General features: G+C 49.8%; 1 protein-coding gene across 2 annotated transcripts in view; it reads right to left on the bottom strand.

The window, feature by feature from the left end:
* Positions 1–2,443, bottom strand: part of LOC126539541 (uncharacterized) — a 158,409-nt gene extending 155,966 nt beyond the window's left edge. The window contains exon 1 of one of the 2 annotated variants that reach the window (XM_050186426.3): positions 1,739–2,443. The gene's annotated coding sequence lies outside the window, so the exon portion shown is untranslated. The remainder of the gene's footprint in view (positions 1–1,738) is intronic. The other variant, XM_050186423.3, reaches the window with a different exon arrangement.
* Between the last annotated feature and the right edge of the window lie 18,874 nt (positions 2,444–21,317).

Here is a 21,317-nt window from a genome sequence, read left to right as displayed (position 1 = left end):
ATTCTTGTTCCCTTGCCGAGCTATTTAACATTATCTTTGTCTTCTGCATATTAATTGTCAACCCCCCTCTTAGATTTTCTTGGTTAAAGTCCTCAATCATTTGTTGAAATTCGTCCCCAGTGTTGCTGAAGAGGACAATGTCATCTGCAAACCAAGAATTGATGAGATATTCGCCGTTGATCCTCGCTCCTGTCCTAGGCCTTCCCAGTCTAATAGCTTGAATACTTCTCAGCATGCAGTGAGTAGCCTTGGAGAGATTTGGTCTCCTTGCCTGATCCCTTTCTTGGTAGATAACTTTCTACTCTACCTGTTGAGAATCAAGGTAGCTGTGGAATCTTCGTAGATATTTTCCCAACGTATTCTCGCATGCCTCCTGTACTCCTTGGTTACGCCGTGCCTATATGACTGTTGGTATCTCAACTGAATCAAATGCCTTTTCATAATCTACGAAAGCCATATGGAGAGGTCGATTGGACTCCACGGATTTTTCGTTATTGTTCCTACGGCTCCAAATTCGTGACAACAGGTGGATGTAGCCACGGAGATACACAAAAGCGATATCGGTAGTCACGTGTTACCCTGCATAGAACATCTCGACAGCTGCGATCGCCGACGGATTCACGAGATTGAGTGCAGAGGATAAAAAAAAGAAAGAAAAAGAAAGCAAACAACAAAAAACACTAACAGAGTGAAAACATCTTCATTGCCAGTTCTGAAAGGGTCAACTGTACTGAAAGCTGCGGAGTTGGATAAATAGCCCTACCTAAGTTTATGAGAAAGGTACATCGCAAATCTTGCAAGGAAGAACTGTCGCGTATTCCAACATACTATTTTGATGAGTTGCGCAAACACAACAGCCAACTCCTTTTTTCCTTGAGAGTCAACTGCATCAAGCTGATACCCCTAATTAAGTGCAAGTGAAAGTGCTCTACAAAAAATACTAGAAGTAAGTTGTGTATAAACACACACACGCCAGACACGCACGCACACATTATTTTAGCGTATTAAAACCTCTCGGGAACTTAAAACATAATCGTATAGAATGGTTTGATCTGCTAAACAAATATTGGCCTAACGTTTTCACTCGTAACATTGCTCTTTCTTTCTGTCTAAATAATTAATTATGGGGTTTTGCGTGCCAGTACCACGATCTGATTATGAGACACGCCGTAGAGGAGCACTCTGGAATAACTTGGACCACGTGGATTTTTTTAACGTGCACCTAAATCGAAGTACTTGTGTTTTCGCATTTCGCCCCCATCGAAATGCGGCCTCCCCGGTTGTGATATGATCCCGCGACCTCGTGCTTAGCAGCGCAACCAAAGCCACTGCTTTCCTTCTACTTGAGAAAACTGCCACATGCACGGCAGTTCGAAATAACTGAATCATCAGTAATGAGACATACTTGGAGCATTTTCGTGCAACGCCCAGCTAGAACACGGCGTCTACTGCAGAGCGTGCGCACCTGTGTCTCTCACAAGAAGCTCGCCCGACCTCGTATCCTCATCACATCTCAAAAAGCACTTCACCGCGCTGCGACCTGAACGTGGTGTTGAGTCTGCTCAATCAAAATGCAGCTAAATCGCCAGGCACCACATTACGCCCTGCCATGGTTCTGTACCGAGCACCAGCGGCCACATGAAAGCCGCGTAAGTAAGTGCACGCTCACTTTCTCGCATCGGTGCGAGAGCTCATTCACGCGAAGCCGTGTCAAACGCCCGAAGTGCAATGCACTGACCTTGCTGGCTCAACCGGGCTGGCACCAAAACTCGCAGAGGAGGGGGTGGGAGGCGATTCCGGCAGTGTCGGTCGGAGGACGTCGCCACACCGAAAACACACCCGACTTCCGGGCTACAGCGACGCGGCGTCAATATCGGCTGCACACGATGACCAGCAATCCAAGGTGGTGGTGGTGGCGGTGAAGACGCGTGCGAAATCCTCCCCAATTGTCACCCGACGCACACACTCACGCAATCCGAGAAAAAGCGCGCACAGGGAAATCCAGGCGCCGGACAAGACGACCGCCCCCTGAACAGGGGTGCTTCACTCTTCAGTTAACAGACGCTTCGTCGAGGAGGACGAAGACAAGTAGATGGTGCGAGCAACTGTCTGTACTACGGCGTGGCTCCAGAGGCAGGCACAACAATCCACAGTTTATCCTGGAATCGAAAACACACGCCCTGCCGTTCGGGGGGTTTGAAGAACTATCTTGCCCGATCTTTCGGTCCAAAGCACGCAGCGCAATCCACGCGAGGTCGTCCGGCGGCCACGGCACCCCGGGCTTGCGGTCTCGCCGAAGAACTGCACAGGCGGTACCGATCGACGGCTCGCTCGCAGCGGCCGCTCGGCGGCTGAACTTGCGCGATGACTGAGGCAACGCGAGCAGCACTTGCGGCTCGCCCGCCCGCTCGCTGTCGCCGCCGCACCAACTGGTGGCGGCCTTTCTCTCTTTCCCTCTATTTCCTTGCCCTTCCCTCGCCCGCCTTATTTTTCTTTCTTTCTCTCTCTCGTTCCATCTCTCCTTCTCGTGTGCAGCGCTATAGCGCTTATTTCTATCGTTCTTGTTCTTTCTTTCGATCGTGCCCTTCCCCGTCCAGGCTTTTTTTTTGCAAGCCGACTGTAGCATCGCGCCGGCGCTCACCGTTCTTCGCTCGCCTATCGCAGTGTGCGCGGCGTCGGCAGGTGAGGAGGCGACGGTGGCACGGAGATGCGCCCGGTGCATTTTCACGCTTCGCTTGGATGCCCGCCGCCGCCACAGCCAAGCCGGCCGGCCGTCGGATGGTGGTGGCGATGCCACGGGCTGCTGTGGCTTGTCCGCCGGTCAGCCGGCCCTCGGAAACGGCCATTTGGCTCGCGGGACCTGTCGCCAAACTTTGCGTTCCTTCCTTTCTCTTTTTTCCTTCTTTCTTTTTTTTTTGTCAGGACGCTCGAGAAAGACTTCTTGACGGGCTTGATCGGTTTGTCAGAGAGGAGCGAAATGTCCCGCCATCACAAGAGGTTCGGATACATTACAGGAGGGCGGACGCGATGACAACACGCGCGAGTTTGGGTCGCGGGTAAACCGGAGTGGTGCGAGGAGAGCCGCTCGCGTTCGGACGTTGCGGAACTTAGCGGGCTGCAACGAACTCCACTAGCTCGAACGAATCCTGCGTTGTGACTGAGTGTTTTCATGATCGAGCAAAATGTTATTGTAGCGCCCAAGAATCCAAGACAGCTTGATGCAGAACGAAACAAACACCTGATGATTTATCGGGAGCCATTATTGTCGCGTGGTCCCGCTAGGACATGTGCTTTCGATTTGTTGCGATTAAATGCAAAAGTGTGCCACAGTTGGTGAATTTGTGGTGTTTAAGTGACCGTGAGTTACCTCATGCACTATATATATGTATGCTTCTGTGGTAGTTCTTCCGAAAAAGCCATACGTTGGGTTCCAGGTTTACGTTCAAGCTACTCCAATAATTCCAGGGCTGCTGTATCTTCATGAAAGATACTGCGTAGATGGAGCCTTTCAGAGCCAGGCTACACCGACCTGTTGCAATACCATCGCCACAACGCAAGAGCTTCATCAGCGCGCGCCGCTTTCACTGAGCACCGCGGCCCCAGACTCTCGGGCGTGGTTGGTCCTCGAGCGAACGGACAGCGCTGTCTGGCTTGGCATGGACCCAGAAGAAAAGTGCGGTCAGACCCCCGCTCCCCCTGAAAGTCGCACGGTCAATAGCAAACAAACGGGGCGCAGTATTTTGTTTGTCTTTTTCGGCCGCCCCGTCAGCCCGCAGGACACTGTGCCGGTGGCCTTCGCCTGCGGGGAAAGGCCGTTTCGTGACCGAGCGAGAACGAACGAGAAAGGGCGCGGCTGGGAAAGGGGAGCGCGATTTGGGAGCAGCTGGAGTGGAGGAGCCCGATTGGAGGTCCTTATCGAAGGATTGTAGTGAGACGGACTAGTTGGTACGGACCTGTTATTGACGAGAGAGACAAAGAAAATAGATGACAGGCAGAGAGGGTAACCGGAGTAACCGTGCGGTTGACTACCCTGCACTGGGAGAAGGGCACAACGGATGTCCAGGAAAGAGGAGTAGATATGAAAAAAGATTCCAGAACGCTGTCCGAGAGTTCACCACGTATGCTTGCAGCAGAAACAGAAAACTACGACAAAGAAAAGTCAGTGGCAATTTAGTGCTGAATGCGAAAGAATGCGTGTTAGCATTACGTCGCAACTCTTTGTGGTCTGGAGCAGGACACCATCAGTTCAATATATATATATATATATATATATATATATATATATATATATATATATATATATATATATATATATATATCTATATATATATATAACTGACGGTGTCCCGCTCTAGAAAAGCAAATCCTGGCTGTCCGGCGTGCTCGCGACCGGGCCGGTGGGCTAGACCTGCCGGTCCCGACGTGGGACTAGCCGGGTGCAGGGGTAATAGACAGGGTAATATAGGCAGGGGTAATTGGAGATCGCAGCGAGAGGCATTCGTTCGCCCTGCAGTGGACATAAAACGGGATTATTATTATTATTATTATTATTATTATTATTATTATTATTATTATTATTATTATTATTATTATGAAGAAGAAGAAGCAAAAGAAGAAGAAGGAAGTAGTTCTTTGGGTTCGGTGTTTAATAAGGTAATAGAAGTGAAAAGGCGCATAAAAAACAAGAACAAACATTTAATTTCGACTTCATGACGAGCCATTCTTCAATGAAGATCGGACCCAGGCCGAAACGTCGAAATTAAGTGTTTTTAAAATATTTGATTTGTTTGCTTTTTTGCGTGGGTCCGCGCTTCTCTCTCTCTCTCTCTCTCTCTCTCTCTCTCCCTCTCTCTCTCTCTCTCTCTATATATATATATATATATATATATATATATATATCCTATCTACCACTACCACGTGACCGTGAGTGAGTGAGTGAGTGCAGAAGCTTTATTGCAGCCCCGTCGAGGACGCGAACTCGTCGCGCACCCGGCTAGTCCCACGTCGGGACCGGCAGGTCTAGCCCACCGGCCCGGTCGCGGGCACGCCGGACAGCCAGGATTTGCTTTTCTAGAGCGGGGCTACGCAGAAGCGAGTCCCACTCCTCCTTGATGAACTTGGGGTATGTCGACCCGCACTCCCAGAGCATGTGCGCTAGAGTGGAGGTCTGCCCGCAGGAGGGGCAGGCGTCGTCGCGATACACGTCCAGGTAAGCCTTGTGGAGAACGGACAGACACGGATACGTGCTGGTCTGCAGAAGCCTAAGCGAAACGGCTTGCGCCCTATTCAACTTGGGGTGAGGGGGTGAAAAGACCCTTCTAGACATGTAGAAGAATTTAATAATCTCGTTTTGAGTAGCGGGAGCGTCCCTGTGGCCGTAGGGAGGAGGGGAGTCGGTGCTTCTTGCAGAGGAAGCGCGGTCGGTGAGGTCACGCGCCTCATGCAGCCTCGTGAGCAGACTCATTGAGGTTCGGGGGAGCACCCTCGACCGACCCTACGTGAGCAGGAAACCAGCGGATTGAATCATGCGTGAGAGCATATCGACTCGAGCTGCTAAGAAGACGAGCAGCTTACTTGGCGATGCAACCCTTCTGAAAAGCCCTAACTGCCGTTTTGGAATCGCTATATATCTCGGACCCACGACCGTCTAGCAGGGCGATGGCGGCTTGCTCGGCGACTCCGGGGTCTGAAGTGCGAATGGAGGCGCTATTGGAAATCTTGCCGCTGGAGTCGACCACAACGATGGCAAAGGTCTTCCCATCGCTGTACTCCGCGGCGTCGACGAAGCTTGCTCTAATGTCTCGTTGCTGCTCTCTGGCCTTGCGTCTGCCCTCGTTATGGACGGGATGGACGTTTCGGGGCACAGGGGCCACTTCGAACTTGTCTCGAATGCACCTAGGGATCGGGGTACTGACCATGGGGAACCCCGCGGGTTGGTAACCCAGCTCTTCGAGGATGTGTTTACCTGCCGCTGTGGTGCTCAGGCGAGTGAGTTGCGCGCGTTCTTGGGCTTCGGCAATCTCCTCGGCAGTGTTATGCCCCCCAGCTTGAGGAAATCCTCGGTATGGGTCCTGATGGGTAGCCCGAGAACCCTCTTGACCACTTTGCGGATGAGAGCGTTGAGCTTGTATCGCTCCGCTCTGAGCCACTTGTGCATAAAAATTGTGTACGTAAAGTGACATAGTACGAAGGCATTGCTAAGCCTGAGGAGATGCTTTCCTTCATTCCTCTGTGCCGGTTTGCTATTCTGCGAACGAGGCGGAAAGCGTTGTCCGTCTTTGCGATGATCTTGCGGAGAGCCGTTCTGTTCCCGCCGTTGAATTCGACAAACATGCCCAGGACCCGAATAACGTCGACCCTGGGTAAGCCTTCTCGAGGTCCAGACCGAGCAGAGCCTTGACGTCTCTGGAACGGCCATCCACAATCTGATGCTTGATTCATTTCATGGCATCCTGCGTTGAGAGTCCGGCGCGGAAGCCGATCATGTTGTACGTGTAAACCTCGTTGTCTTCGAGGTACCCGTTAAGCCTGTTGAGGACGACGCGCTCCATGACCTTGCCGACGCAGGAGGTTAGAGAAATCGGCCTGAGGTTCTCGATGTTCGGGGCCTTGCCGGGCTTGGGAATGAGCACCGTGCAGGCCATCTTCTATTCTGCAGGAACAACGCCGCTATTCCAGGACTCGTTGATTTTGTCGGTCAGAAGGACGATCGACGTGTCCTCGAGGTTTCTCAACAATCTGTTGGTGACTATGTCTGGACCCGGCGTAGACTTGCGCTTGAGCACGAAGATGGCCTGTTTCACCTCGGCAACGGAGAAGTCTTCGTCGAGCTCAGGGCGTGCAGGGCCTCGGTAGTCCGGGAGTTGGGTCACTGGATCTCCGTCGCGACGGACGGGCAAGTACTTCTGTACGAGTTTTGAGACGAGCTCATCGACCGTGTGAGACCTGGTGGCTTCGTGAAGGGCCCGGGCCAACGTACGCCTCTGCTTTGACTTCGAGCCGCTTTCGTCGAGAAGGTGCTTCAGCATACCCCAGGATTTGCCGTTGCGCATCTGTCCGTCGATGGATTCACAGAGCTCGTCCCACTGCTGCTGGCATAGCGCCTTGCAGTGGTCATCGATGACCTTGTTGAGCCCCGAGATCTTTTTTCGGAGTGTGCGATGGAGCCTTTGACCCTGCAATCGGCGGAGCAGGGCGTTTTTGGCCTCGATCAGGTGGGAAAGACTGCTGTCCATCCGCTCGACGTCGAGATCGGTTTCCACTTTCTTGGTAGCCGCGGAAGCGTCGTTCCGGACGCCTTCGCATCACCGGGTTCTTCGCGAATCTTGCGAAAGCGGTCCCAATCGATGAACGTGAATTCCTTGATCCTACTCCGAGACACCTTGAAGTGGGTCTCGAGAATGTAGTGGTCGCTGCCGAACTCCATGGCGGTGTTCTCCCAGCCCACGTCCTCAACGCTCCTGACGAACGCGAGGTCGGGTGTCGAGTCCCGGGTGACGGAGTTGCCGATGCGCGTAGGAAAATTATTGTCAGAGACCAGAGTGAGGTCCATCTCGGTGGCGTCTTGCCACAGGTTGCGCCCCTTGGTAGTGTCGTAGACGTAACCCCAGATGCCGTACGGTGCGTTGAGACGACGACTAAGGGTCGAGGGCCGGCCAAGTCGGTCGCTTTCTTGAGCATGGTCTTGAACTGCTGGCGCGAGTCCCTGGGGTTGCTGTAGGTATTGAGGACGAACACGCTGTTTCTGCACTGATTCTGCTGTGGTACGTCGACCAGGATCTCAACCATGACATATTCAATTCTACCACTCGCCAGCTTGAGGTCGTGGGTGAGATGAGTCAGCCTTTTATCAATCAAGGTGGAAATCCCTCGCCCCCCGGGCAGGCCCGACACGGCCCTGTAGCCCTGGAGCGAGGCGGCGGAGACTAATGTTTCTTAAGCAATGACTTGAGGTTTGACAGCGAAAGACCTGAAAAACTGCTGCAGCGGGGCTTTTTTGTTAGAATACCCTCTGCAGTTCCATTGCCACCACCACGGTGCCGGTGTTCTTGATTTTAATATTTACCACATACATTTTTTTTCCATTGTGGCACTCCGAACGCTAACGTATTACAAGAAATAATTCTACCTCCAAGGACGAAGCTTTATCTAAAGAACCTGTTTACTGCCTCGGTGGTTTCTTTTCGAGACGTAGCAGATCACTTATGGAATGGGCATGCTTCCCAGAATAGAAGTCTGAGAACGCCTTGGGACTGCTGATCGACAAGCAATACATCTAATGACTCCAGCAAACGATGCAGATTTAAACGGGGGTCAATGGAGCGCTCGGAAGCGACTTAAAATAGCACGTATTTTACACGGCCGTTTGAGAAACAGCGGTGGTTGTATTTACACACCGAACTTGAACAAATTGAAATCAAAATGTATCACAGCCTATTGCATTATTGGTTGATTAGTCGAAGGTTGCCGCATACGGCACACAGCCAACGAAGGCGATATCGAAGTTCCAACGGTGTCCAGAAGAATATATTAATCGCGACGACAGACCGGGGCGAAATGTGCTATCAATGTCTAATATACACTCTTTCTGAGAAATATATTACTTCATTGCAGCCAACTCCAGTACGCGAACTCACTCAGCCCATTAAATGTAGTCACAAAGCCCATAACTCAATGCACATCCATTAATACACAACATCACAGGTTTTAAAACCAAAAGTTTGCTTTTATATTAATCAAATGTCACGAGGGACTGGGTGGGCATAACTGGACAGGATGATGAGTGAGTGAGTGAGTGAGTGAGTGAGTGAGTGAGTGAGTGAGTGAGTGAGTGAGTGAGTGAGTGAGTGAGTGAGTGAGTGAGTGAGTGAGTGAGTGAGTGAGTGAGTGAGTGAGTGAGTGAGTGAGTGAGTGAGTGAGTGAACAAATCAGGCATTATTGCATATACTATCTGCTTCTTTTTGCTTTCGGTTGTGGAAGCTTACGCGCCTAACCCTACCAAATCCCCCCCCCCCCCCCCCGTCTCAGTGTAGGGTATCAAGTGGATCTTTAGTTCGTGTTAACCTCCCTGCCTTGCTTGTCTTCGGCCTCTCAGATGTATCCCGCCTTATTTGTCCCCCACGAACAATGTTAGCGCTAAGCACACAGTCCAGCAAGCATACAGTCGCACCAACAACTCAAGAAGGGTCTTCCTGTTCCACTTTTTCTTTTTATCAATGCAGACCGAGCATTCACGTTCAAAGCACACTGTTTAACGGTGTATACGCAGCGAGCGAAATCAGCTGACACACAAGCGCAAAGAAAAGCGCAGATAACTCGTGCAACGATGTAGCCACGGAAAGTGTCTAACGATGATCGCCCGGAGAAGGACCCAATCAGGAATAAACGAGTTGGGACAGCGACCGTCTGCACGCGCAAGGACGGCGCTGCGCGCGGAAGGAGCTTTGAGAAAACGATCAAGGAACAGAACAGATAACTTTAATGAGACCAAGATGGATATGCAGAAAATGGGACTAGTTGGACGACAGCTCTCAAGGGCCATTGTTGTACTACAGGAGCCATGAGGGTATTTCCTCTAAGGATCGGGAGCTGACGGCAACGCCGCTTTAATTTGGCTACGAAATACGTGCAGCATCCGCGGAATATGCAGTCGGTATCAGTTGGGCAGGAACGAATTGACAAGACTGATCGCACGTAGCCGCTATTCTTGGTTGAAGTGCGCTTGCACAAAAATTCAAGGGGCACTTAGTTATCCCTACGTGGACGAATGCGAAAGGATTGCGGTCACGTCAGCAGAAGCCCGGCGACGTCCAGTGGCGCCACTGGCGGAGTCACGTGACTCGAGCGACCATATCAGCAGAAGCGCCGCAACGTGACCAACGCTGTTCATCACAAGGCGCGCACAACGCGTGGTCGTCGGTTCGACTCCCGCCAAAGGTCGTGTGTCTTAATTATCTCTACCTTAATTAACTGTGCTTTAACTTCGTCTAATCGACACAGGTCGTGGGTTCGCCTACCACCAAAAGTCGAGAGTTCGACTCCCAGCCAAGGTCGTGGGTTCGAGTGCCTTAACTCTATCTTAGTTAACAGTACCTTAATTAAATTCGCCTTGATTAACACGAATGATTGGGTTCGAGTGCCTTAATTAACTATATCTTAATTAACTGTGCCTGAATTAACTTCGCCTTCAGTAACACCAATGGTCGTGGGTTCGACTCCCACCAAAGGTCGAGTGTTCGTAGCCTTTTTGCACCATGTTTTGGTCATGTTGCCAACGACAGTTTTTCCGCTCCATGGAGCATTTAATTCTTTCGAATTAATAATTAGTTTACTACAACGGTTCGCGCAGGTTTGCGAGGGCGCGACAATTAACGAAACGAAGTAATGAAAGAAAAATTTGGAGGATGCTTAAGCTTCGCCTTTAAGAGTGGAACGCGAGGGCATTCAAGGATCCCTGGCTGCTTCTAACGCTTCGCGGCAACTGCAGCTTATGTAGCCGTAATGTTTACCGGTAAACGCCGGCGGCGAACGCTATGAACGAAGGCGAGTTTTCTAATAGGAACGCGGCCTGTTGCGTGGGCCGCGATGCGGTGGAGTCGAGCGCCATCTGGAGGTGTTGCAAGGAACGGGGCGCGCCGCTCCGAGGCCCCCGAGATTTGCGCGCGCAAATCTCGGACGCCGTGGCTGGTGTATGTATGCATGGTAGAAACGCTGGAAAAGGGTTTTGTGTCTGACTTTCCGCGAAACAAAATTATGTTTTATCGTATATTCAAATTACAATCCGACGCTATCATGTCTGTAGGTTGTGTGTAAGTCGTACTTTAAGATTTTTCTGACGCATCTTACTTTGAGAAATTCATTTACTTTAGTAGTTTCTTTGCACTACACGGAGGGCCTGCGTGGTTAGGTATGCGTGGTTCGGAATGCTTTTTGCCGAAACGGCAGTAGACGCTGGACCCTCAACGCTGTCGCGTTAAAATATGAGAAACGACACAGAACGTGGCTTGCTCAGATACTAAAATGTGCTACATAATACGAACTCAAGGAGTTAGAAAGAAGTACTTCAAACGCTTATAATGTGTAATAGTCAAATAGTAGGCAGAGTGGCCCCTTGCTTTCTGAAGAAAAAGAACTGCCAGTCATTTTAACATTCTACCCTCGTCGGAATGCGGTCACCTCGAGCCAGGAATCGAACCCGCGGCTTTGTGCTCAACAGCGCAGCGCCATAGCCACTGAGCCACCAAGTAGTATGTTTTTTCCGCGTGTGTGTTATTGGTAAGCATCACCGTGTTCAGAATGCAGGGGGCTTCACAGGGCCGAGCTCGCTCTGCAGGCTGCCACTGACGCGGTGTGTCTGCCACGGCAGCCGCTGTTGAACTGTAGCAGCAGCAGCAACTGTAGAAGCGAAGTGACCACTCGTAATGAGGCCGGAAGAAGTGCCGGGCGTTTAAAGAAGAAGAAAAAAAAGAGAGGCACAGAGCGTCCCCTTCCCCCCCCCTCTCTCTGGCGCGTTCCTTCGGTGGTACTTCCGGCACCGCTTTTGGGCCGAGCCGGGTGGCACACACGCCTGGTCCACTTCCGCCATCCGGTCGTCGTCGACGACGTCGTAACTTTGCCGCCGCGGGCGCGCACTTCCAGAGCGTCCGCATATAAGCGCCGCCTTCGTGTGGCTGCGGGCAACACGCTGGCCCGCTATGTGGCGCATACCGGTTAGGAAAAGAGGAGAGAGAAAAGAAAGAAGCGCGATGCCAGCTGGCTATAAAACGCACAATGAGCAGAGGCCGTTTTGTCCCCCAACTTTTGTTTTCGAGCGCGCTTTCACGCTGGTGACTTGTTTGTGATCGCTGTCTCGACAGCGTTTTCGACGCTATTATAAAGAGCTACTGCAATGCGCTTCTTTTCATATTTCTCCTAGAGCCCGAGGGAAATACCGAAACCCGACAGTGCGTCATAAGAACAAGTTCGTCTTTTTTTTTTTCGTACACACGTTATGTAAAGTAGAGGTAGGTTTAACTGGAGAAGTTAAGGGGTTCGAAACAACGTCACGTCACCTCCGGTTACTATGTTTTACGTTTCAGGAAAGGAGAAAGAAAAGGGGGACAGCTGCAATAACACGGGGAAAAGTAGTGTCTTAACTTCATCGTGTAGTTACGTTAACTGCACGCTGTATGCTGTAGCTTCTGAGGTGTCCGGAAATACGTAATGCGTGTTCACTGGCAGAATCACCACATTTATGTTCAGTGCAATTAAGGCGACGGTCTTTATGAGAGAACACAAACGGGCAAGCTAGTTGCGTAAAATTCACTCTATTGTTATTAACAACAGCATGCAGTATTTCGGAAAAGAAGCTAAAGGCACATCGGTTTCTTGGTCGGTGTATTTATGGCCTTATTCACAATCAAACTCCTTATCGCGGAAAGAATGGCCGAAACCGAGCAGAAACAACATGCGCACAAGCGCTAACTTTCAACTAAAGCTTCATTTCTGATAACGTGCTATTTATACATAAATAAGCCATGGGCAGGAACCATATTACAATTGTGCAAAGGGTGAAAAACAAGAAAAGAAGCATAATGTGGCTCCTGCACATGACTTTTTATGTATATATGACACGTTATCAGGAATAAAGCTTTAGTTGGAAGTTAGCGCTTGTGTGTATGTCGTTTCCCCTAGGTGTGGTCCATTGCTTCAGCGCTACAGAGGCTTGATCACGGAGTACCAACTGGGCCGATCTCTGACATTGCTAAGTTACTCACGCACGCGCCAAGACTTCGACGCTATCTTCTAGGCTCAATATAGTGCGCGCAGGGAAACGCTGCTCGTTAACTATAAAGTGACCTTTCTGATCCAGTAACGCAGCATGACGAATCCTGAGCTATAATTTCGAAATTCGGGCGCTTTCAGCAGCACATATGCGATGGCAGTGGAACAGAAAGACGTTTCCCAAGCAATTAATTGTCGAAGTATAGCTGCACGGGAACCTTGCTAAAATACCAATGACTACATCAATCCGGGGGAGCGGCCGGGCCTGTATTCTGATGAATTTTCAGAAGCAACGTTTAGTGGAGACACGCTCGTCAACATGAAGGTGGATCTCGCGCCTCGTTCGAGACATACAAATGAAATGCGTGCCTCGCATATAGCGTGAAATTCAAAAGATCAGGAAGCAAAGAAGGCTCATTCACATGGAAAGGTTCAAATACAGCACAGCCCGCGCGGACTTAAGTGCAGAAGGCGTATTTGGCACTAGCGCAGTCCGACGGCATCGCAAGTCGTAGCGTCGAATGTAAAGGCGTCACGCATGATGAGAAAACAGTGACCCACGATTGCTTGGGATAACCAATGCGCGAGGCCTGCGACTACTAACTAAGATGGAAAAAACAGAAATAAAAAAAAAGCAGCGCGCGTTCTGTCATGCCGTTATTTTTTGTCCCGTTGCGTCGACATCACACTTTAAAGGAACAGTAGGCCGTTTACTGCGTAAAGCAGATAATCGGCAATCTATTAGAGTTTCAGAATGGATGCCAAGGCAAGAGAAGCGTCGTCGAGGACGGTAGAGAATTAGATGTTGTGATGAAATTAGGTAATTTGCAGGCATAAGATGGTGCCAGCTGGCGCAAGACAGCGTAATTGAAGACCGCTGGGAGAGGCCTCCGTCCTGCAGTGGACACAAAAGATGTTGTTGTTGTTAAACGAATCAAACGCCAACTGTTTACTACGGGAAGTAATCCAACCGCGAAACAACCGACTGTGTTCTCCATCTGCGGTTTTTGAAAACAAGGTCTCATTAACCATGCGCTACTGAACGAGCCTGTTCTCGCAAGATCACCGTATACAGCTGTGCTCAGTCAATACTGCTCGACAGTGCGACTACCTGGGGAACGCCGAGTGTTGACAACTCGATCCCCTTTTTGCCGCTAAACAGCAACGCGTCCGCCCCGACTGGAATGAATTCGTCCGCGCTCCTTTGTAGTGTTTTGTAGCATATTATGTTTTTGCTCACTTTAGAAGTCTCTCGACGAGCCTTCCCGCTTGACCCTGCAATCCTACTCTATTAATCCCTCCAAATGTGACCATTGCCTAGCGTTCTGCCCTGAGAAACGAGCGCCGTAAATCTGGAAGCAGGAATAGGTTGCGCAATTACACGTTCACTTTCCAAAACGAAATAATGTAATTTTCTGTTCGCTAAATACCGGCTCTGTTCGTACTACAGTTGCCACTTTGTGGCGCATCGACATACCCAGTGCACGTTTCCCAGCAGCAGAAACCGCACACTGCTGCGCTATCGTCGACCGGGGAATCCGGCCCCTGCTACTACTACTGAACCTTCAAACTTCGACGCGCGCAATTTAAAAAAGAAAGAAGAAAAATCAGCGAGAAAGAAACACCGCAGAAGAAAAAAGAAAAGGCGGAAATGTAAAGTAAAAGAGAGCAAAAGAAGGAGTGGAAGGGAATCCGCGAGCTTCTTGCAAATCCACCCCCCGACGTCAGGGTGAGAGACACGCTACTAGGGGATGCGGGGGAGCAAGGGGAGGGCGCATTCCAGAGAGCCACCACCAAGGGCCCCCCCAATCGAGACATGGCGGATGCAGGGCCCCGCGGCAGACAGAACCAGTTTCTGCGCCACGCTTGCTTCGGGAGGCGGGTCCCAAACAAAAACACGCGGTTCAGGAGCCGGCCGGGAAGGCCGACGCACGGTGGTCATGGGGGCGGCGGCAGCGTTTCCAGGGGTCCGGTGCGGCGCGTAAATGCGTGCACGTGTACGCCTCCCGGCTGCTGCATGCCGTGAAGGGGGGGGGGGGGGGGGGATACGGTGGTGGAACTAGTTCTTCGAGGCAAAGCATGCGCAGTCGCAAGTGGTGAACGGCTGCGCAAGCTCGCGCTCTTTTCGGAGGCTGTTGTTGTGGTTGTTGTTGTTGTTGTCGTCGTCGTCCCCGCAAATTCAGTAAACAAAAAACAACGGAAACTACGCTGTGGGACAGGCCATCAACTTGGAGGTAGCAGATAACCAAAGAAATGTGTAAGCATTAAGGGATACTCAGTTACTCAGAGGCGATAAGATAAGATAAAAGAAGGCGATAAGAAGATAACAGTAGGTGGGTATCCTTCTCTGGCCTTAAATAATGCGCCAGAGTAAACTGCAGACGAAATTGCAGTGACACTTCGTTCGGAATCTACACAAAAGAAAACCCCCGATCTGTGACGATCCCAAGTCTTCAATTGCAGTTCTGCTTCGGCAGTGAACTGTTTTATAACGATGCTGCACCCCGGTGAGATGGCGTTCCGTCGAGCTCTCAACTACTTGTGCTTCATTGCATTGTAGTCGTTCATCTTAATTTGTTGTCCTTCTTTCTTCTTTTTCGATTTCAGAAACTGCGAAGCGCAGCGGGCAACAAAACGCGCACAACAGAAGAAACCCCCATTTGCTTCTTTCTTTCGTGTTCGCGTCGACGTAGTTTGCATTCTTACTTCGGTATTCGCGGAAATCCGTTGTTACCGCCGATGGCTCGCCCTTGAGGCTTAGTTCCTTTCTTCTGTCTTCTGGAAATTTGTGCATCTTCGTGGAATGCGCGCAACCACACGCTAAGAACAAGAAGAAAAAAAAGTGCCTAGGGGAACGTTTTAAAGAAAGAAGAACGGCAGATCACCGGCCTAATCCGACGCCAGCGAAGGTCACAAAGCGTGCGTCCGTCACAGTTCACTTAGCATCAAGCTGTAGTGTGCAACGGAGTGTTCTAGCCAGCTTTCCTTTGTACGCGAGTTCGCCTGTATGTTTCGCTTCGGTTGCGACGAGAGGTCGGGGAGAAAGTGGCGATAGTTATCGAGAATAGTCGCGGTGCCTGCGTTTCTAAGTTTTACGTAACCTCCTCACAGAAAAAAAGAAGAGTTGCTGCAATTCAGCCATGGTTGAATTGGAAGCTTGAAACAAGCCGTAAACATGATCATACAGCGGCGGTTCGTGTGCAGGACGGTTCAACCTTAAACAAAATGACTTACGGGTAGTCAAGCACATTAACTTGCAGCATACGTTTATTCAATTTTCGTGGAAATACATTTCTGCTGGCCTTCGTGCCGCATCGTAGCTGTAATCATAGCGAAATACTAATTGAATGTCCCCCCAGAAAGCGAACCACACCGCACAACAGCTTCACAGATGTCGTAACCTGATTCCCTTTTATGCATTCCATCGCACCGCATTACTTTTTCTAATGCCTGTATCCACTGTACGTCACTTCAATCTGTATTAGACTTCCTTCTTGTCATTCATGGTGTTTTTGATGATATATATAGTGACTTGATAACTGAAACACAACATGGCCTTCAAGTTCGCTTTTTCTCACGTTTCAGCTCCATATGCTATAGTGCTGACAGAAAGGGGCGGTTGCTTTTTCTTCACAGGGATATCGGCAAGCTGCTGCTTATGACTTGTGAGAGCCTTCCAAATGCTACATTCTTCATAAAAGCTCGCGCCCACGCCGTTGTAGCGGGGAAATAACGGCGCGCGACTAAATCCGAACGGTATTACATTAACGAACATCTCCCCATCCCACTCGTCTACGGTTATTAAACAACAATAAATGACATATTAAATAGCTGCCATAGTAAAGGGCGGTGCAGGCGGGTGTCAGAAAATAAAGGGACAACGTGACACGTATAATCACGCTGACACTTTCAATCACGTATAGTTTCGTTTTCAGCCAGTTCGAGCACTTACACAAGGACGTGCTGGGTTGGCGTAAGCGCTCTTTGAATTGCCGAAAAAGCGATGGTTGCATAAACATTTAATTAAACTATGATTTGACGTAAATCCGAGACATGAATTCGCAAATAGACTGACGTCTCTCTCCGCGTCATGGTCTCGTACGTCGTTCGCACGATCACATGAAAATCGCAGTGTAAATATATGCACTGTACTTGCATTAGACGTATTAATTTTTGTTCTGAAACAATGATTTGTGTCAATTATTCGCGTGATTTTTTTGTACATCTGCAGTGCATCTATAGTTTTTATTTCAATATTACATTATACCGAAATCCCAAATAGGTTACTCGGACAAGAATAACGAAAAAAAAAATCCATAAAGATAACAATTTCAACGCGCCTAGACACAACGCAATCACAAGACGCAAGCACAAATAATACAGCATCACTATACGGGAATCAGCACCGTCAGCATAGCCCAGTGCCTGACACAGTCGTTCATCACACAGGAGGTGTGGAGCACACACAGGACCTTCCATGTATACATACATATGCAGCATCCATATATTTTTGACATTTTATGCCGCATCTCTCTGTGGCGACATTTCGAGCTTTGAGGACTTATTGCAACGTCATTTTATAATGAGTTTCTTTTCCCTTCACGACGTTGCGGTACACGTGATACGTTTCGACGTTTCTCGGGCGAGAAGGGGTAGCCGGCGCCATCTCTTGATGCCAACATCTCCTTACTTATTCCTGTCAGATAAAGAGAGGGAGAGAATAGGAAAACGCGCACGCGCTTGAACTCATTCCACGAGTCCAGGCGGGTAAGGCATAGACATCAGAAATGGCGGGTGTCGTTTCGCTGACGTTCACGGCATCCACGCCTCGTGTGTGCTGGTGGGTGTGTGCGTGCGTGCTCCGACGAATTTCGTTTCTCGCGCAGGAACGCAAGCAGGCAGGCTTGAGACAAGGAGCGAATGAATATGGAGATTTCAGAAGAGCGTCAGGCCGTGAACGCATCTCTCTCTCTCTCTCTCTCTGACGCGTGTCAGTCGCCGCAGATGTTCCCGGACGTGCAAACGGTGACGGGCGCCTGAGTACGTCCGCCACAGGCGAGGCTGCCGAGCGCGTCTTCGAGCGCGCGCAGCCCGCAAAAACCGGAAAAAAATGTAGAAACCAAGAACAAAAATTATAAATGAAAAGAAGGAAACGCTCCAGGGAAAAAATTTTTATCAGACGTCTCGAGCGTAGTGCGCCCACGCGCATTCAAACACGTGATACACACGGGCGCGCCTTTTCGAGTCCTCCCCCCCCCCCCCCAGCCAGAAAAAAATAAATAAAATAAAAACTAAATAATACATAGATAAACATGCAAAAGCATGTACGAACATACTGCGTCGTTGTTTTACATTACGTAGGTGTCCCTGTTCACCGGATTATCACTGTTATCAAGTTATCGCTAGGCCCGCAAGACCCCCGTACCCACAATATTCAGAACTCCTTGAACGTTGTCGAGGAGCCGTGCCTGAACAGATAGAGCGCGGCCGCGAATAATGCTGTATACACTCTGGAATGACCGCGAGCACCAGCGATTTTTCTGAAATGTAAAGCGAGACGTGTATTAATAGCGGGCTAACTCAATCCGTGGAATTAGATTCGAAAACCGAACGACTGCGCTGGCCTCTATGGCTTTGATTGAAGTGTTTTCCGTATTCCTGGGCACAAGCTCACCTTTACTCACAACTTTAGCAATGTTTGGTTCTTCGCCGCCATACAACCTGATAATATACACACGTACGAGGTGTGTCCCAAAGGTTAGTGCAGTACGGTTCTTTTTTTTTTCTTCTGTCATTTCACACCTTTCAGATACATCGAAATGGTTGCCTTCAAAATACTCCCCATTAGATACATAACACTCGTTTTAAGACTTCTTCCATTGCTGGAAGCACCCTTGGAAATTTTCTTCTGTTGAGCGCTTCAGCACACGATTTCTGGCAAATTAATCAGACTTCATTAGTACTCGGCTTCAACTTTTCACTTGGCACAAGCGTCCTAATGTGAATAAGTATAAATGAGCGAGCTCGTTAATTAGCTCATGACCGCATGCACCGCAATTTGTCTTGAAAGTAATGCCCACCTTCAAGTAATCCCGCCGATGTGGCATAATTCCGTTATCGACCACAGAAGATAATTTTTCTACTGAGAAAGTTGACCTGGTATATCGAAAGTATGCGTAGATTAGGTGGCAAGCAACACTCGACGACGACCTAGCTTCAACCAAGAGGAACTTTTGCGGCTTCAGCTAGGGCGTGTAACGTACGAAGGCGGTACGATAGCGGCACAAAGTGGCATGCACCCAGTAACCAACAAGACGTCAGAGAGGCTCATCAAAGAGGGGCACATACCCAGTGACCCATATTAGTCTGCCGGTTGGCTTCGAACCCAGTTTCCTTAGCACAGCAGCCCATGGTCTACCCATTAGACCTCGGACTACCCAGTGACCAAATTTAGTGAGAAAAAGAGTTATAGACACAGACAGACGTGATAGAAAGCGGAAAGTGCGTGAAGTGTCCAAAGAATGCCGATCGCATTAATACAGCGCTGTAAGATAAGCAGGACAAACGCATCACACAACGATGTTCTGAAGACTGCTAAGCTGGCCTTACAGCAAAACACAATTGCCAAGAATACGGCTCAAGAAAGCACACAGTTGAAACACTTGTCTTTGTAGCTCGCTCACTGGTGATGCTTTAAGCGAGGTTGGCAGTGATGCACAAAATAGGAACGCGCGAAATGCTCGGTAATATTAATTTTAACGATGTGCTCGTATCAGCCTCTTTATTCTGAGCTTTCATGCACGTCGGAGAAACCAGCTTAACGGTCTATTGGACATTATTTAGAAAGGCCTTCGCACTTCATAATTAGGGTAGCGACACCACCGACGACTATCACTATTCGCTCAAAGAATTTTTACGCAATGTCTCTGCCGCAGGACGTGCCAGCGTGTGTCTCTTTTGAGCTCTTACAGTCACCGAAGTACTTCGCACAAACGTTTCGTAGTTCAAAACCTGACGCACCCATATCTTTCGATCAAGACCTCCTCAATACCTCTTGTCACAAACGAATGCCCCTACAACGCGTGATTTTTTCTTTACAGCAAGCTTTTGTTCAACGCACTAAAGGTCACGCTACTACATCGCGGATTTACCTGCGATATAGCAACGTAGTGTATTGCAACGCGATATAGCAACGCTGAGCCGTGGCTCATCGGCTATGGCGCTGTACTGCTGAGCACGAGGTCGACCGGGGCCGCAATCCGATGGAGGCGAAATGTATAAACCGTTCATGCACTCGGACTTAGAGTGCACGCTTAAAAAAAAAAGCCTAAGTGGGCAAAATGAATCCGGAGTCCCCCAATTTGGGTGCCTCCCTGCGTTGCTCTTGGACATTAAATCCCATTAATAAATCACCGCGCCTTTAGAGACTGTTCCGAATGCCCTGGCATTTCCTATCGCACTTCCGCACCACGCGGCATGAACCGTTTTGAAGCAAAGGCTGTGTCATGGCGCATTCGAGGGAACTCAAGCTCACCGTGAGGAGTGATTGTGTTACTGCTTATCGCAAAATTTATTAAATCGCTTGCGTCAGTGTTGGCGCTCCATCGAAACCAGACAGTGAATATTTAGCCAGCCTCAGCTTACCTTTACGAATCAGGATGAGAGTCCTCTTACTTCTGGCGACCGTGTGAGGCAAGCTTAGCCTGCAGTGAAAGAGCCTGCGCGGAACTAGCCGCCATAGTGGAACTAAGCTGGAGAGGAAGAGTTCCACGAGGCCCTCTGGAGGAGCAACGACCTAGCGTTCGCGTTCAACCGTCCATATATCGATGGATCGGCTCACACGAACCCGTCCTTCTCACCTCGCTTCTCTCATACTTTGAATGTTTGTCGCCGACTCTGTCGTTGAAGCGCGAAGCTTAGTCAGCGAAAAGCCTCGTCCGCTCGTCTATTTTCGACTCGTTCTGCGTCCGCTTCTCCCAAGTTCGCTGACACTATTAGACCCTCTGCTCTGTGTCAGGAGTAAACGAGGAAGTCGCCGTATTTGAATAACGCGAAATGAACAAAGCGAAATGTACGCGCAAGCGTAAACAGCCACACGCGTATACAAGCGGGTGGCGGAGGTCAGGTTTGCACCGATAAGGCAGGACCCCCCTCCCCCGCCCCCCCCAAAAAATCGAAATAAATATATTTTGGCATCCAGCGGTCTTCGATGCAGCTTTCACCATCAGGCGCTGCACGGTAAGGTCAAGAGGTCACGTCTATACTGAGAGTTAGCGTTCCGCGGGGACGAGAAATCACCGCTCGCTGCTTGGTCGCTCGCTTGAAAGCCGACACACACACACACACCCCACCCAGCCAGCCGCCCGGGCGCCCGGGCGCCCGTACAAACGGCGATCGTAACCCCAATCCCCAGTGAACTACCCCCCAAAGGCCGAAGCTGGGCTGGAGAGGCAGCGGGGTATACCGCAATACCGCGATTATAACACGTTTTGACATGAATGAATGAATGAATGAATGAATGATTTATTTATTTATTTATTTATAGTACCTTCAAG

This window comes from Dermacentor andersoni, chromosome 11 (assembly GCF_023375885.2).
Source record: "Dermacentor andersoni chromosome 11, qqDerAnde1_hic_scaffold, whole genome shotgun sequence".
NCBI lineage: Eukaryota > Metazoa > Arthropoda > Arachnida > Ixodida > Ixodidae > Dermacentor > Dermacentor andersoni.
This window is presented reverse-complemented; position numbering and strand designations above follow the sequence as displayed.